We start from the raw sequence: 16,198 nt of genomic DNA, 5'->3' as shown, positions 1-16,198 counted from the left end.
ATAAAAAGTTTATCAAATGGGCAAAGGATGATATAAATAACGTTAGAAGTAGAACAATTAGTGTAAACATCCTTTTTGTGTTTGTGTACCCACATCAGTCCAACAGGCCAGATCGCCCATTGAACACTTGACAAGTCCGATGGATTGCATACGGGTGTTTGAGGTATAAAAGAATGCACCAAAAGATCACGTAAATTCCGACCTCTAGTGTAAGATATTAATGAAGCTGCAGCAAACACATAATGTTTGTTTCTGCAAAATTGGCCAGTAACGGTATATAAGTGATACGATGGCTGTAGATTTAGAGGAAAAAATGAAGTGTACAGACTATAGGAGATGGCAATTCACAATTATCACTGTCTAATAGCCACTGCCTCTCAATATATTTTGCTCTTTTTATATGCTCGTTTGATAGTGGAAATGGATATCCACGCTGCAGAAATTTTTTAAAACTATTTCTGCTTGTTGAAAAAAAATCAGTTGTATTAGAACATAAACAGCGTAATCTAAGAAATTGACCTACAGGTAAATTAGATTTCAAATGAAATGGATGAAAGCTATCAAAAGGTAACAATGTATTTCTGTCTATAGGTTTTCTATATACACTGATTTGAAAAGTATCTTCAAATTTGGAAATGATGTCTTTAAAAAAAAAAAAAAAAATGGATTGTCAGTCATGTCATGGTAAAATGCAAATTGATGTCCAAAGTATTAATCCAATCTTGGAACTCTAAGGCTAGACTCACCTGATTTGTCACAGGAAAAAAATCTCATCAATATACCTGACCCACACAGGTATATGTTGGAACCTCTGAGCTGGATATAAAAACTCTTCTTCAAAAAAGGCCATAGATAAATTTGCTAAATCCAGAGCCATGGTGGCTCCCATGGCAGTACCATAGCTTGTAAAAAAAAAAAAATCAAACACAAAATTTTCTCGAAGGGCCAGTGCAGCCAAGGACAACAAAAATTCAGTTTGTATCAGATGTAGACGAGTTTGAGTCCAAAGCCCATTATATAATCAATAGAGCCTGGTCCTGTGGAATGCTTGTGTATAAAGATTTTATATCTAGGGTGTCCAAAAAAGCGTTTTGAAATCCAGATATGCTTAGGGTTATAGACACAATATGTACAGGTCCTTGGTGAGGCCTCACCTGGAGTACTGTGTTCAGTTCTGGAGACCGTATCTCCAAAGAGACAGAGACAAGATGGAGGCGGTCCAGAGAAGGGCGACCAGAAAGGTGGAGGGTTTTCATCGAATGACTTATGAGGAGAGATTGAAGAATCTAAATATGTACACCCTGGAGGAAAGGAGGAGCAGAGGTGATATGATACAGGCTTTCAGATACTTGAAAGGTTTTAATGATCCAAAGACTACGACAAACCTTTTCAGTCAGAAAAAAATCAGCAGAACCAGGGGTCACGATTTGAAACTCCAGGGAGGAAGACTCAGAACCAATGTCAGGAAGTATTTCTTCACAGAGAGGGTGGTGGATGCCTGGAATGCCCTTCCAGAGGAAGTGGTGAAGACCAGAACTGTGAAGGACTTCAAAGGGGCGTGGGATAAACACTGTGGATCCATAAAGTCTAGAAGACGTGAATGAAGAGTGGGTGACTCGCGGGAATGACTGCTACTGCCTGGAGATAATACCCTTATTCAATAAACATTCACACAGTTAATGCAACTCCAACAATGCTCTAAGCTTCAACGGCAAGAGGAAAAGTGGAAAAAAGGATTTGCATTCACAAAAAAGTGGGGAGTAGCTTGCTTGTTACAGCGGTTACTACCCCAAACCAAATAAGCCTGATACTTCACTTTTAATACATATCCAGCATAGCTCTCTGCTTCAATGGCAGGGGAGAAAGACCGATACTTCACGCATATCCAGCATAAATCTCTGCTTCAATGGCAGGGGGAATGAAGAAAAGTGGATCTATATCCAGACAACAACCAACAAGGACTGAATTACATAGTCTGAGTAAACAAAAGCATGGGTGTAGCTTGCTTATTGCAGCGGTTACTACCCCTAACTAAGCTAGATATTCATTTAGATGCAGTTCCAACACTGTTCTCTACATTAATGGTGGGGGTAGAAGGGAAATAGTCTTGGCTCTTAGTAACCTTTTGGTTCTAACAGAAGTATGAGAAAAAAAAAGTGCAAAGCTTACTGGGCAGACTGGATGGGCCGTTTGGTCTTCTTCTGCCGTCATTTCTATGTTACTATGTTTCTATGTTTTGTGGCTTTAATAAAAGATTTAGCTAGAGGTATAAACGGTTGCAAAAACTTATCTACAAAAATAGATAAGGGCTCTAAAACCAACCTGATGGCAGTAACTATAGGTCTGCCAGGAGGGGATTCAATGTTTTAATGAATTTAGGAACCCTGTAGATAGTGGGTGTTCTGGGAAACTCTGGAGTCAGAAAAGCAGCTTATTTCGCTGTAAGAAACCCTTGTGTTCATCCATCTTTCACTAACTCTAGTATCGTGCATTGCAGAAAAGAGACAGGATCCTCATCCAAAATTGCATATTTGTACAATCAGACAATATATATTATATTTTTGGCATTTTGGAATGATTAGATATGTGCCAAGACAAGATATAAAGTATAGTATGTTGCCATATAATTTTTGTTTTGTGGACAAATTTCACCTTTGAATTATCTTTTTAAAATTTTGTAAACACATTTCACTTAAATATTTAAAAATTGAGGGTTTTTTGACTTGTGATGGTACAGTTTAGATGACACAAAGTCCCTTTTTCCGCTCAAATAATTCTCATCAACTGCATATATTATCATTGACCAGGTACTAGTTCTCTGACACAATTTTTGTATTTGAGGGTTTTTTACATTATTCTGGATATCTTTGTTTTACTTGGATAATTTCAATACAAGGATTATTATGCAGGATCTGGTTGTATGGTATTAATAGCACTTTATAATGAAATATAGCTTTTAATGGGGGAGATTAGCATAAACTTTCTAATTGCTGTAAATGAACCCTATAATTGACATGCCAGGGTGGATGGGTGCTGTATGACAGGCGTTAAATAAAACACAAGTGCCACTGCTTATTCCCACACAGTAACCCTCCTCTTTACTTGGAGAGTCCCTGTCAAGCGCTGTAGAAGTTTTGCCCCAATCTGTGCATGTACCCCTATACTGACAACCTCCCTCCTACTAACTGGGTTCCTGTGCTCTCTGGGCACCTACCCTACTTATTAAGCTATCTCCTAGTGTTTCTAGAGACACTGCAATCCCAAAAACCCCAGGCATATTGTGGTTCTCACGCACAGAATGCTGAAATCACTCAACAACTTGATTCTGTGGTTCACTTATCAGTCGCAGACCCAAGGCTAATAAATTAAAGAGGAACAGTGAAATAAAAAAAAAAGTAACTTGCAGACAACCAAAGGAAGAAAGCAAAAAGGGATTATATATGTAACCCCTGTTTAGGGAGAAGCCTATATATAGGGGTTAATAGTGTTCTTAAGTCAATAAAGCAGATGGTACAAGTGGACCTCCCGAAGTAAAACTACATTGGTCCGGGTTAATGGAAACCTCTCTATGGGTGGTACCCTTTGAATTAGCACTCAGTTGGTAGGTCTGGTAGGAAAACATGGTTGGTTAACTATATATATTTCCCATGAAATTAAAGCAATCTGGAATCCCAGCTGGTTTTTCTAACATACTTCATTCACAGAGGCAGAAATGTTTTTCTCTGACAAGCAGGGCTGAATTAGCCATGATATGTCGGTGATATCACCCCATAGTTCTGAACAGACCCCTCTCTCTGAGCTCAGAGGTTTTGCTTCACTGAGCATGCATAGGAGTTTCCACATGTATGCTGCCTCGTGAGCCTCTTGGTCTTTTTTTGTCAGTGTTACTGCCTGGACATGCATCTATTTGTCTTTGAAAACCTTTTCCTAAACCCTTGGTTTTTCTTTCCTTTGTTGCCTGTTGGTTTGGCATCCCCTCAACAGCACTTTTCAGTGCTAGAACAACAACCCCCCCCCCCCTACCATCAGTGGCTTTAAAGACATCTATGGACGTAAGTGTCCATCACAGATGTACATGATTCATGTTACAGGTGCCTGAGGCCCTACCAATGGCCACATTCTGGGACCATCGAAGCCCCTCTTTATCCATGAACTCTATGTATGATAGGTTGAACAGGGGCTCCATGTCTATGGCCCTTCTTGCTGCCAATACAGGGTCTCGGTTGAGTGGCTTGAAGAAGCATCTGGCCTCAGATCCTTCAGAGCACAAAAAAGAGAGCAAGTCCCCAAATACATTGACAAAATAGCCTTCTCTCTCCTCAAAGCTGGGAGGACTCTGTGCTTTTGAAGTCTAGGATGCAGTGTGGCTGGCGCTGTTTACATAGAAGTCTGGTGCCATTGAGGCACAGGTCTCTAACAGCATTGTCAACACTTAAGCATTGGGTGCCAGAAGAAAAGATTCCCTTGCTGCTGTTGGCTCAGGGAACCATTTGAGCTGTCAAAAGAACAAGACCATGTGGATTCCCTGAGATTGTCAATGTGTACAGAACTGGTGGGAGGGGGGTTGCATGATTATTTCCAGATCCTCTCATCTTTTATTGGCTAAGAGGTTTTCCATGGCTCCCTCTCAACTTTTCTACCTGGATCTCAGACCCATGGGACCTGTGGTGGCATCAAGGAGATGCAGCCCAGAGCACCATTGCTGGAAACTCCAACACTCATTCACTCCATTTTACCTGAGGTGGCCAGAGCAGGACAGACCCAGAGTGCCTATCCATGAAGCTCTAGAAAAGCCTCCCAGTGTGATGATCCTGTACTGGTTTTGGAGGAAGATGTCTTCTCCAATAATCCCTCAGTTAGTGTTTGAGGTAGTTGTGAGTGGATCCTTGGGCCGGTAGCAGTTGACCACGCCCCCGGGGGAAGATCCCGAGAGGGACCACCGGTCAGGCTCAGAGTATGGAGACACACACACTCGCTCCTCAAAGGCCCTTGTTCCCGGACTTGCTACTGAATACCACTTCTGCCAGGAAGTCTTCGCTGCCTACAACATCTGTGAGTTACCTTTTCTCTCTCAGAGCGTTCCCTGGAACCAGGTAGTCTCTCCTCGAGGGCCTACTACTTTCTAGCTCCTGGGCTGCTTCCAAGAACTATTGTGTGAGTGTTACCATCAAGGTTCTGTTCCTGAACTATGCATATTCTGCCTACTCACTATATTCAGTTTCTCTAAAGCTCAGTTATCCAGGATCGCTGTTCCAGTATCTGAGGGACTACAGCCCAGCTGGGCACTTCAGCTCACTACTGCCACCCTTGGTGGTTCAATATACTGTTTAATAAAAGAACTAGTGTGTGTCTGTCTCCATACTCTGAGCCTGACCAGTGGTCCCTCTCAGGATCTTCCCCCGGGAGCGTGGTCACCTGCTACTGGCCCAAGGATTCACCCACAACTACCTCAAACACTTAACACCCTCAGGGACATCAGTCAGGAAACAAAATGGTGGTGGTGGTCAAGAATTTCTTTAAATCCTTGGAAGCCAGTGACAAAGAAGGGGTGGTCCTCACCCAGCTGTCTTGTGCCTTCCCTCAAGGGTAAGTCCCACCTACTTCCACCCTGGTGCAACATCTACTCTAGAGGTTAGCCCTCAGAGGTTGGCTCCATCGATGGAATTGAAAGAATCCCATCAGCTATCAGAGGACAAGGGCAACCAGATATCTGGTTCCCACCACCTGCTGGAATTCACACTTCTGAGAACAAGGTCTCCATCCCAGTCACCTGTTTTTTTTTATGGTGGAGTCTTGGATGAGTGTCCCTTCTTTATTAGATTTAGAAGAGAGATCATGGTCATCCCTTCTGATCCCCCTACAAGATCCATTGGAGCATGCTTCTCCTCAAAGAACTACTCATATTCTAAATTTCTAGATAAACTGGGAAAGGCCATCAGTGTTGATGTGAGGAAGGATAAAGACCATCGAAAAGAGGTGTTCGACATTCTCTATATACTGGACTCTATCTAAAGCAATGGTCCTTCCAGTCCAGAAAAATTCTCCAGGACTTTCAAACCAGAATGTGGAAAAATCCAGCTATTTGCCATCCAGTTGTGAGAACGCTAGATCTTAAGTATATGATACAGCAGACTCCTGGTTATGGGCTGGTCAGCTTCCCCATCAGTTGGTGGTAGTGGAGTATGTGCTGAAGAAGGCAAAGAGGATGAATATACTTTAATTCCCTTCCTGGGACGGACATGAGACTTCTGGATTGTTTGGAAAGAGGTTCTGTAAGAATAAAATTTCAAATGAAACAGCAATAATACATGTTTCGTGTTAATGTAAACTAATTGTAAAGCAACAACAGGTCATACACTCATGCTCACCCAATGACCATGTAATATATATGATAAAATTTTATCATTTATTTGTTCAAAATCATTTTCTGTCATTTATTGTAAATATTATCTTAAATACTCTTTAGATATAATTCAGAAATATTTAATTAGTCATTAATTACCCCTCACACACAACATTCATACCTCTATTTCATTCACATAACATTCCCCAATACTACACATTAAAATATAAAACTTATACAAAATATCAAGCTACATGTTATTGAACATCCTTCAATTGTGTGTATTCTCTTATCGGTGATTGGCCAAATGCTTTCTTGTCATCCTATTCCAATTTTAATGATGTCTGTTCCTTGGTAAATAACAAGTGGACTCAACTTTTATTATTCTCATGTACCAAATTCAGAGTCTTGCAACTTCAAACAAAACCACACCGAAGATGTTCTCCTCAACGCAGTAATGTACTCAACTTCTAGAAACGCCACACAATACTTTGTACCTCAATATGATTCATATGGATAAACCTTCATAATAAACTGCTTGATGCCATGGCGTTTCAGCGGCTATCCTGCCGCCTGCATCAGGGGACTCTTCTGACACCCAAAATTTATTTTCAAGTAACTTCAAGGGCTTCCTGTGGACCAACTTCGGGATTTAACCGGCTCGTTGGTACCTGCGTGCTTCTTTAAAAGTAACTTTCAAATTTCAAACTGCTGGCATTATGCAGACATTCTCCTCACTCCAAGAGGTTAGACTCGCAGCAATAGATCTGTTTAACAAATATGCACATTCAAACAATTTTGCCACATATATCAACAAGAACAACCCCCTTTAACACACCCAAAACTTACTTACCCATGTCGACAAGTTCAAATCTTTAGCGACTTAAAAAGCCGCAAAGCACCCCTCCCCACCCCCTACGTTGTGACATTACCGATGTGCTGCGTACTTCAGATTTTTTTGTAATGTTAAAATTCAAACAATTTCTACCTCTCACGGTTTGCATAACCATTTTAGGGAAACTTATTCCTAATTGTTCCTTTCTTCTTGCTCAAAGAACCATCCCAGCTCCGTCTTTACCCATATTGTGAAACACGGGACCAACCCAACCTGATTGAAAACCCCATCACTGCCGTTTGTTTATAGAATTTGGACCGAGCTGACACTCCAAGCACTACACCCTGAACTGACATAGGCCACGCCGCCAAATGACAATTTTTTAACTGATTTCAAAGCGACTGTTGTAATTATACTCTTCAGTGCCTTTTGAGGCATCCACTCCATTACAAGCCCCAAACTGTATCTTACCTGATTGAAAACCCTATCCAAATTTACCATTGACAGAGATTCTGCACAATGAATGGAAAGATGAACCCTAATTGAACACACCCCACTCAAACTCTTTATTGAGGCCTTTTGGAGTCACAGTATTCCATTCAAAAATATATCTTTGTTCTTTTTGTATTAATAATTTGTTCACATCACCTCCTCTGATTCTCAAGGGTAATTTTTCAACAACCAGGAATCTCAAATCCTCTACCTCATGACCTATTTCCACCCAATGTTGAACAAGGGGGCTTCCATGCAATTGCACCTGATGCAGCTCATATGCTCCTGTATTCTAGTCTTCAATTTCCTAACTGTTTTACCAACATATTTTAAACCACAGGGACACCATATGAGATACACCACCCTTTCAGACTCACAAGTAGTTTTCATACGTAACTTGAAAGTGTGCCTATTTTCCAAGCTAACTTCCTCACTTTGGGCCAATTGAGGACAGACATTACATCGACCACAAAGGATGTGTCCCTTTGGACCACTTTCCCTCTCTGTTTCCAATTGTACTGCTGCATGCACAAGACTCTTCCAAATTTGTGGCCCTTGCAAAGGCAAACATTGGTTTCTCATTGAACACCCCATGTAATTTTAAAATATCCCAATGTCTCATGACGCTCTTGCGTATCCAAGTATCCGGTGTAAATGGTAAAACACATACCATGTTAGTTCCTTTATCCCTCTTTTGGGGCATTGACAGTTGATCCCTGTTTGCCCATCTGCCCCTCTTAAACGCTCTTTTCAATACTTTATTCAGATACCCCCCGTCTCTGAATCACTGAAACATTTCCCCCACTTTTAACATGTATTCAGAATTCGAGGAACACAATTTTCTAAGGCGAAGAAACTGTCCAGTAGGAATGTTCTTTTTTTTAAACTTGCTGGGTGACAACTTTTAAAATGCAAAATTGTATTGTGGTCTGTATTTTTCCTATAAATGGAAAATTGAAACTTATTATCCTCTATAGAAATTTGGATATCCAAAAAGTGCAGTACCCGATCACTGATATCTGCCGTGAAGTCCAAATTCGGATTTTGTAAATTTAACCATATCAGAAAACTGTCCAAATCTTCCCTTGAACCCTTCCAGATCAACAGTATGTCTATAAAACGCTTCCAAAGTTTGATCTTTTCTTTATATGGAGATTCGGCCAGAACCCTGTTCTCAAAGGAACCCATATATAAGTTTGCTATGTCAGACGCCCCCATTGCCACCCCCTTTATTTGTTTAAAGAAATGCTGTCCTACACAGAAATAATTTTGCATCATGGCCCACATTGTCAACTCCACCACGAATTCAGTTGGAATCCTAATCCTACCCCTTCTCAAAATCATGCAATCTCTTACTATGTCAATGGCCTCTCCTTGGGGGATATTCGTATACAATGAAGCCACGTCCAAAGTGGCCATTAACATGTTTGATGTTGGTACTGCAAACTCCTCCAAGATGCTAATAACATGCCCAGAGTCCCTTATATACAAGGGCTGTTCTTCCACAAACAGCCGAAGAAGACGATCTACAAAGACTGACAGTGGCTCAAGTAGGGATCCAAAGCTCAATGCTAAACACCCAAATAACTAACCCCTAGTTTTATGTGATGAAATACTTGCATAATTGCATCAACAAGATAAGGCCCATTATGGATGCTCTTGGTGAGGAACATGGAGCGGGTAGTAGGTGTTGCTGGACACAGAAGAATGCGAGCAGCGCTTCATACATTCTGTCTATGAAGTCTTTGATTCAGCAGCTAGGCGATCAGCTTCCACTATTAGAGCTCAAAGAATGGCATGGTTGCAAACCAGTGGCCTATGAGAGAACATTCATGATAAGCTAGCAGGTATCCTGTCCTCCACTGGTGACCAACCACCACTGATCAACCATTTGCCCAAAGATTTTTTTCCTATAAAAGAGCATACTTCAAGTGAAACCCCTTCCATGTGTATCAATGTTAGAGTACCTCTGTAGCAACTATTACTTCTGGCCAGAGGTCCATGTGAACAGCTTTAGCCACCTCAAGCTAAGAGGGCATCCAGTTTTTGATGAGAATAGAGCCTTGCTTTCCATCTCATCTGGTGGGGGACAGAATTCAACTATTTCTTTCGGAATAGAAGAAAATCACCAGAGATTGCTGGGCACGCAAGATTGTGAAATGTGGGTACCACTTGCATTTCTGCTTTCCACCAGTATTCAGTTCTGATGTTTTACTGAACACAACTCAGGCTCAAAATGGACACACTTTATCAACAAGCAAATTCCACCCTTGGAGTGTGTTGAGGGTTTCTAGTCCCGATTATTTCCTTACCTCCAAAAGACCTATCCTGGATTTATGATGACTGAACATGCATCTGAAAAGGGAGAAGTCAAAATGCATCCCTCCACACCATCCTTCCCTTCATTCAGGCAGATAGCTAGATGTGAGCTCTGGATCTGAGGGATGCGTACACCCATAACCCTAAAGACCCATTTTACTGGCAAAACCTCAGATTAACAATGGAAGGACACCACTATCCATACAAGGCTCTACCCTTCAGCCTGGCTGTAGCTCCATGGGTCCTGCAAAGTGCTTGGCCATGGTGGCAGCATATCTTTGATGTTGGGGCATATCTATTTTTCCGTACCTGGATGATTTGTTAGTGACTAAACGTTTTGACTCTGCTTAGTCAATTCAATTGCTGCAATCTCTGGGGTTTATCATCAACTTCACCAAATTGAACATAATCCTAGTTCAGAGAATCTAGATCATTGGATCCTAGATAGATTCAGTCAAGGAAAGGACAGCCCATCTTTGGGCCTTGGTGCAAAACACTGTGCAGCTATTAATCACTTCGACAGGATGTTACAGGATCGGTGAGGATGATGATCTCCCATGGTGGCTGAAACAAAGGATTCTCAAAATCTGTCCCCTTCTTCCCTTTTGCTTGAGGGACCTCCCCCTCCCGTTCACATCTAAATTCTTCCACGTCAGATGATGGTGATGGACGCATTACTCAGGGGTTGGAGTGTGCAGACAAGCACCTACCAAAGTCAAGGGATGTGGTTGGTACCAGAATGCCAGTTTCAGATAAACCTGTTAGAACTCAAGCAATTCAGTATGCCTCACGGGCATTTGCCATCCTCCTGCAAGGTAAAAATTCTAATTCTTACTTACCTTATCTGCAGTTTTTTCGTAATTGGGTGAGTACATGGTACCACCCTAACATTCTACTGAAAGTAGTCTCTGCATTTCACAGAAATCAAGCTATCAGCTTGCTGGGGTTTTTTCCCCCCAAAACCGCATACTCAAGGGATTGAGAGAGCCCTTCATTTATTAGTGTAAGAAAAAAGCTTTCTTACCTTTAAAGAACTCAGCCACATCTGCAGGTGTCTTGACAATCAGGTAGCAGTATACCATGGAGAAGACTGCTGAGGGGGGATTTGATAGAGGTCTACAAAATCATGAAAGGACTTGAACGGGTAAATGTTAATCTGTTATTTACTCTGTGGAATACTACAAGGACTAGAGGGCACACCATGAAGTTAGCAAGTAGCACATTTAAAACAAATTGGAGAAAAGTCTTTTTCACTCAGCACACAATCTCTGGAATCCATTACTGGAGGATGTGGTTAAGGCAGTTAATATATCTGGGTTTAAAAAAGGTTTGTATAAATCCTTGGAGGAGAAGTCCCTAAATTGCTATTAATCAATAAAGAATAGCCACTGCTTGTTATCAGCATTAGTAGCTTGGTCTGTTTTAATGTTTAGATATTTGTGACTTGGATTGGCCACTGGAAACAGGATACTGTTTTGATGGACCCTTAGTCTTATCTTATGTTCATGTCAAAGAGGAGCCGGATTTCTGGATCCTCTGCCAGGAGACCTAAAGAATCTGGGTATGGGCCAGGAAGCCTACCTCCAAGTGACACATATCAAAGATTTCCAACGGGCTGGAGGATTATCTCAACCAAATTTTCCGACGGCCAAGTAGTCGTTGGACCAAAATGTGGTGGATGACCTGTTCTTCCTGTAGGGTTCACCATCCGTGGATCTGTTTGCATCAGATAGCAACTGGAAAATTGAGATTTCCTCTATTCTTCCTAGGTTCACGCCGGCCACTTTTCTGCTCAAATGGGATATTTGTCTAATGTATGCATTTTCTCTGCTACCTTTAATAGCCAGGACAGTTTTTGAAAGGTAATACAGGATTGGGTGGAAATCATCCTCCTTGCATAGTGTGAACTAGACGTATGGTTCTCCTACTTAGTTCAACTTTGTTATTCCTCCATTTCAGCTGGGAATCATGCCGTCTCTCCTTCACCCAGGAAGGAGGCTGATCATATCCCAGTCTTCCCCCATCTGAACCTGATAGCATGGAAGTTGAGTAGTCATTAATCTCTCCTTGGGCCTTACCACAGGAGGTGGAGGAATCTTGACTTTTCTCAAGGTAGCTATCAACCAGAAGGTGTTATACTTCTGTGTGGAAGAGATTCTTCACTTGGTGCTAGTCAGCATTTCAAGAATGGAGGCGTAGCCTAGTGGTTAGAACAGCAGGAGACCAGGGTTCAAGTCCCACTATCACTCCTTGTAACCTTGGGGAAGTTACTGTACCCTCCATTGCCTCAGGTACAAACTTAGATTTTAAACCATCTGGGGATACGGAATTACCTGCTGTACCTGAATGTAATCTGCTTTAAGTGCAGAAAAGTGGAATATAAAAATCTAAATAAGAACCATCTACTTGCCATCCTAAGGATCTTTTGATACCTCTGTTCTGTCTTCTTTGGGTCTTTGCATCTTCTTCTGTGAAGGTGCCCTTAAGTGCTATTGCGACTTACCACCTCTACATAGACAGCCAATCTCCATTCATCCACTTGTTTCAAAGTCCCCTTGTGGGATATTAATGTCGTCCTTGCATAGTTGATGAAACACCATTTTGAACAATGAGACTCTCTTCTGTTTAAGTTTCTCACCTGGAAAGTGATATATTTAGTAGCCATCACTTTAACGAGGAGGGCCAGTGAGTTATAAGCCTTAATTTCTTACCTTATTTGAAATGTTTTCATAATTGAGTGAGTTCATAGCACCACACTGTTTCTACCAAAAGTAGTCTCCACATTTCACATCGATCAAGCTGTCATGTATATGCATGGGGGTGAGAGTCCTTCATGCATTTGACTGTAACTTATCTGCAGAGAACGCAAGTCACATCTGTAAGCATCCCAACTATTTGTCTCTTATGATCACAACAGGATTGGAAAGGCAGTGGCTAAATGTACTCTGAATTGGCTGGCCTGCTGCATTGGACATTTGTTATGCACTGTCTGACTCTCAGATTTCAGGCTTGGTCAAAGCCCATCAAATAAGGACTATGGCTTCCTCAGTGGCTTACCTAAGAGCCATGTCTATTAAAGACTTCTGCAACACTTCAACTTGGTCTTCAGTTCACACCTTAATGTCCTATTACTGTCTGGTATATAACACAATAGTGCAGACAAATATCATAGTCCAAATCAAGTTCGCAAATGGGTATTTATTTTTTCAATTTTTTAAAACTGCAACTCCACTGGTTTAGAACATCACAGATTCACAGGGGTCCCCTGACACAGACCCGTGTTTTGTCGAGGCTGCGTCGTGAGGGACATGAAGCTCAAAAGACAATCTGAAATAAAGTACAAACGGAACAGGACTATATTAAAAAATGGACTTACATACCGACCAGTGTTAAACATAGTATGGTAGAAATAACAACATAACTTAGTACATGGAATTCATACCTGACAGGGAGTGCGCCAAAATTTTAAACAAGAAGACCTTTAAAGACAACAGGGCGCGAAAAAGGGTTGACCAATCGCGAGGCTATGAGAGACCAATCAGAACCTTCCCAACCCCCAAGCGCCAATCACAGTCAAAGGAACAGGTGCCATTCAAGTTCTTTGTTAAGACCCTTCGGTGTTACAGTGTCTAAAGTATGTATCCATCTCTGTTCTTTGCGTCCTAAGTACTCAGAATAGTCTTGTCGTCCCCCCCGGGAGGGGCGAGGGACAACCTCTAAAACAAAAAAGAAAAGATCAGAGATGGAATGTGAAAATTGTGCCCAGTGCTCGACTAAAGGAGCGTTTTCTCGAGAGTTTCTAATGTTCGAACAATGTTCTATGATGCGAGTTTTTGCCATCCTAGTTGTTTTTCCCACATATAACTTTGGGCATGGACATTTAATGACGTACACTACCCCTTGTGAGGTACAGTCCAAAAAAGTTCTCAAATTAAAAATTTTTTTCTGTAAAGGGTTCTCAAATGCAGACGTGTCAGTGAGAGGGCACATGGAACAGTGTCCGTAGGGTTTATGTAAACCGCTCGTGTTTGACTCGGTACTTGTGCGAATAAATTCCGTGTACCAATCTATCCCTCAGATTTCTACCCCTTCGATATGTAAACCCGTCTGGACCATCTCTCAAGAAGTGACTAACTTTGGACGAGCAGTCCATTCTCCTAGTAGTCCACTTTCCACAGGAAGGGTCTGGGTTTTTTCAGTAAGTGCTCCACTGCAACTCTTAGCTTCGAACTCCCCATGTGTCATGGCTAATTCAGTCCTGTTTGTCAATGGAGACAGCACATTTTCTTACTGTAAACCAGGGTTCTCCGTAGACAACAGGATGAATTAGCCATGCTTAATACTTGCTTGCCTCCCTGGAGAGTCGACTGCCTAGTTAAAGCTAAGCTCTACGGTCAACTGACAGGCTCACAAGGCTACGCATGTATGGGAGCTCTTGTGCATATTCAGTGGATCAAAAGCTCTACTGAGCTCAGAGAAAGGGGTCTGTTCGATGCCATCAGAGGTCACCTACGCGTTATGGCTGATTCATCCTGCTGTCTACAGAGGACCCTATTTATGGTAAGCAAAGGGGTTTTCTGGGAGTTAGACCCAGTCAATATAGACAAACTCTCTGGACAATGCAGGATAATTTCAGCAGTGTGGGCTAAGAGTGCCAATATTCATGAGCTTAAATGAAATGGTTCCTAGTTTCCCTTTTTGCTGTTACTCTGAATCCCTTTTTGGGAATCAGAGTAACATCCCCACTCTGAGAGCTGAGGACACTTGGACAGTCACTAAAAGATGGTCTCTGGGTGAACAAAATGAGCTTCTCTGTTTGTTCTGCATAGTCCTACAGGCAAAATGAGGGCCATTCTAGGAGCAGAGATAGCTGTGTTTATGCATAGTGATGAATCTTTTTTTATAGAAGCACATTTACTCTTCTCAGCTTCCTTCCTGAGACATTTGTAAAAAATCAGAGACCTCTAAGTGTCCAACACAACATTTAAGGAATGGACAAAAAAAAGGCAGGGTCCATAAAGTGTATAGGAGCACCTGGCTACAAGTGACACTAATTACTTTAACTAGCCAATATCTGTTGGAGTTTATCTGTGCACAGGATGTGGTATAGAGTTGTGGCAGGGTCCCAACTTCAGGTGCAGACACTCCACTCCCCAGTCTCCTGGCATATTCTTAATTGACTTCTCATGGGTGAGTCTGTAGAACTATTTCTAACCCAGGACACTGGTTCCCTAACCATTAAGGCTGTCTGACAGTGAGGGCTCACAGAATGTCAATATTATGTTTGCAAAACTGCTGGAAGGATATAATCAAGCTTCCTTTTGAGTTAAGGCAGCAGGGTTAACTTTCGGTCCTGGCTGCCACAGAAACCCGTTCTGGCTGCCAATAACTGCAGACTGCTGCAGAAGTCAGGATATCACCTGCATGTCAATTTAAGTTTGAAGGGGAAAGTGTTCTCACGTGGGAAGACAAAGATCCCAGAGCAAACAAGGGATTGCAACAGCACTCAGCCACATTTCATCACAGTTGTCCTGTTATTTTCTGGATGAAAACATACTCTCGCTCCATAAGAAGCACCTAGGATTCAGAGGGGGGAAATTAAAAAAAAATAATTTTTGTGCTAAACCGGCTCTGTCCCTGTGCGTCTTATGGAGCAAATTAGGGGAGTGCATAACTTTTTTTTTCTCCCCATTTTGTTTTCGGGTCTGGGGAGGGCCATTTCAATCCACTCCCCAGATCAGAAAACTTTTCTTTCTCTGGGGAACCCCCCCCCCCCCACCAAAAAAAACCAAACCCCAAACCCATCCCAACCCTTTAAATTAATTAACAACCCCCCACCCTCCTGACTCCCTCAAGACCTGCCAACTTAATTTACTACAACCCCCCACCCTCCTGACCCCCCCCAAGAACTGCCAAAAGTCCCTGGTGGTCCAGGAGCGGTCCGGGAGCGATCTCCTGGGCTTGGGCCGTCGGCTGCCAGTAATCAAAATGGCGCCGAAGGCCCTTTGCGCTTACTATGTCTCAGGGACTACCGCTGCCATTGGTCGGCCCCAGTGACATAGTAAGGGCAAAGGGCCGTCGGCGCCATTTTGATTACTGGCAGCCGACGGCCCAAGCCCAGGAGATTGCTCCCGGACCGCTCCTGGACCCCCGCTGAACCACCAGGGACTTTTGGAAGATCTTGGTGGGTCAGGAGGTTGGGGGGGGGG

General features: G+C 42.3%; 1 protein-coding gene across 2 annotated transcripts in view; it reads left to right on the top strand.

The window, feature by feature from the left end:
* G2E3 (G2/M-phase specific E3 ubiquitin protein ligase) overlaps positions 1-16,198 on the top strand; it is a 195,990-nt gene that overhangs the window by 50,972 nt on the left and 128,820 nt on the right. The window lies entirely within an intron of this gene.

This window comes from Rhinatrema bivittatum, chromosome 4 (assembly GCF_901001135.1).
Source record: "Rhinatrema bivittatum chromosome 4, aRhiBiv1.1, whole genome shotgun sequence".
In the NCBI taxonomy this organism is placed as follows: domain Eukaryota; kingdom Metazoa; phylum Chordata; class Amphibia; order Gymnophiona; family Rhinatrematidae; genus Rhinatrema; species Rhinatrema bivittatum.
Note: the sequence above shows the minus strand (reverse complement) of the source record. Positions and strands in the feature narration are given on the sequence as shown.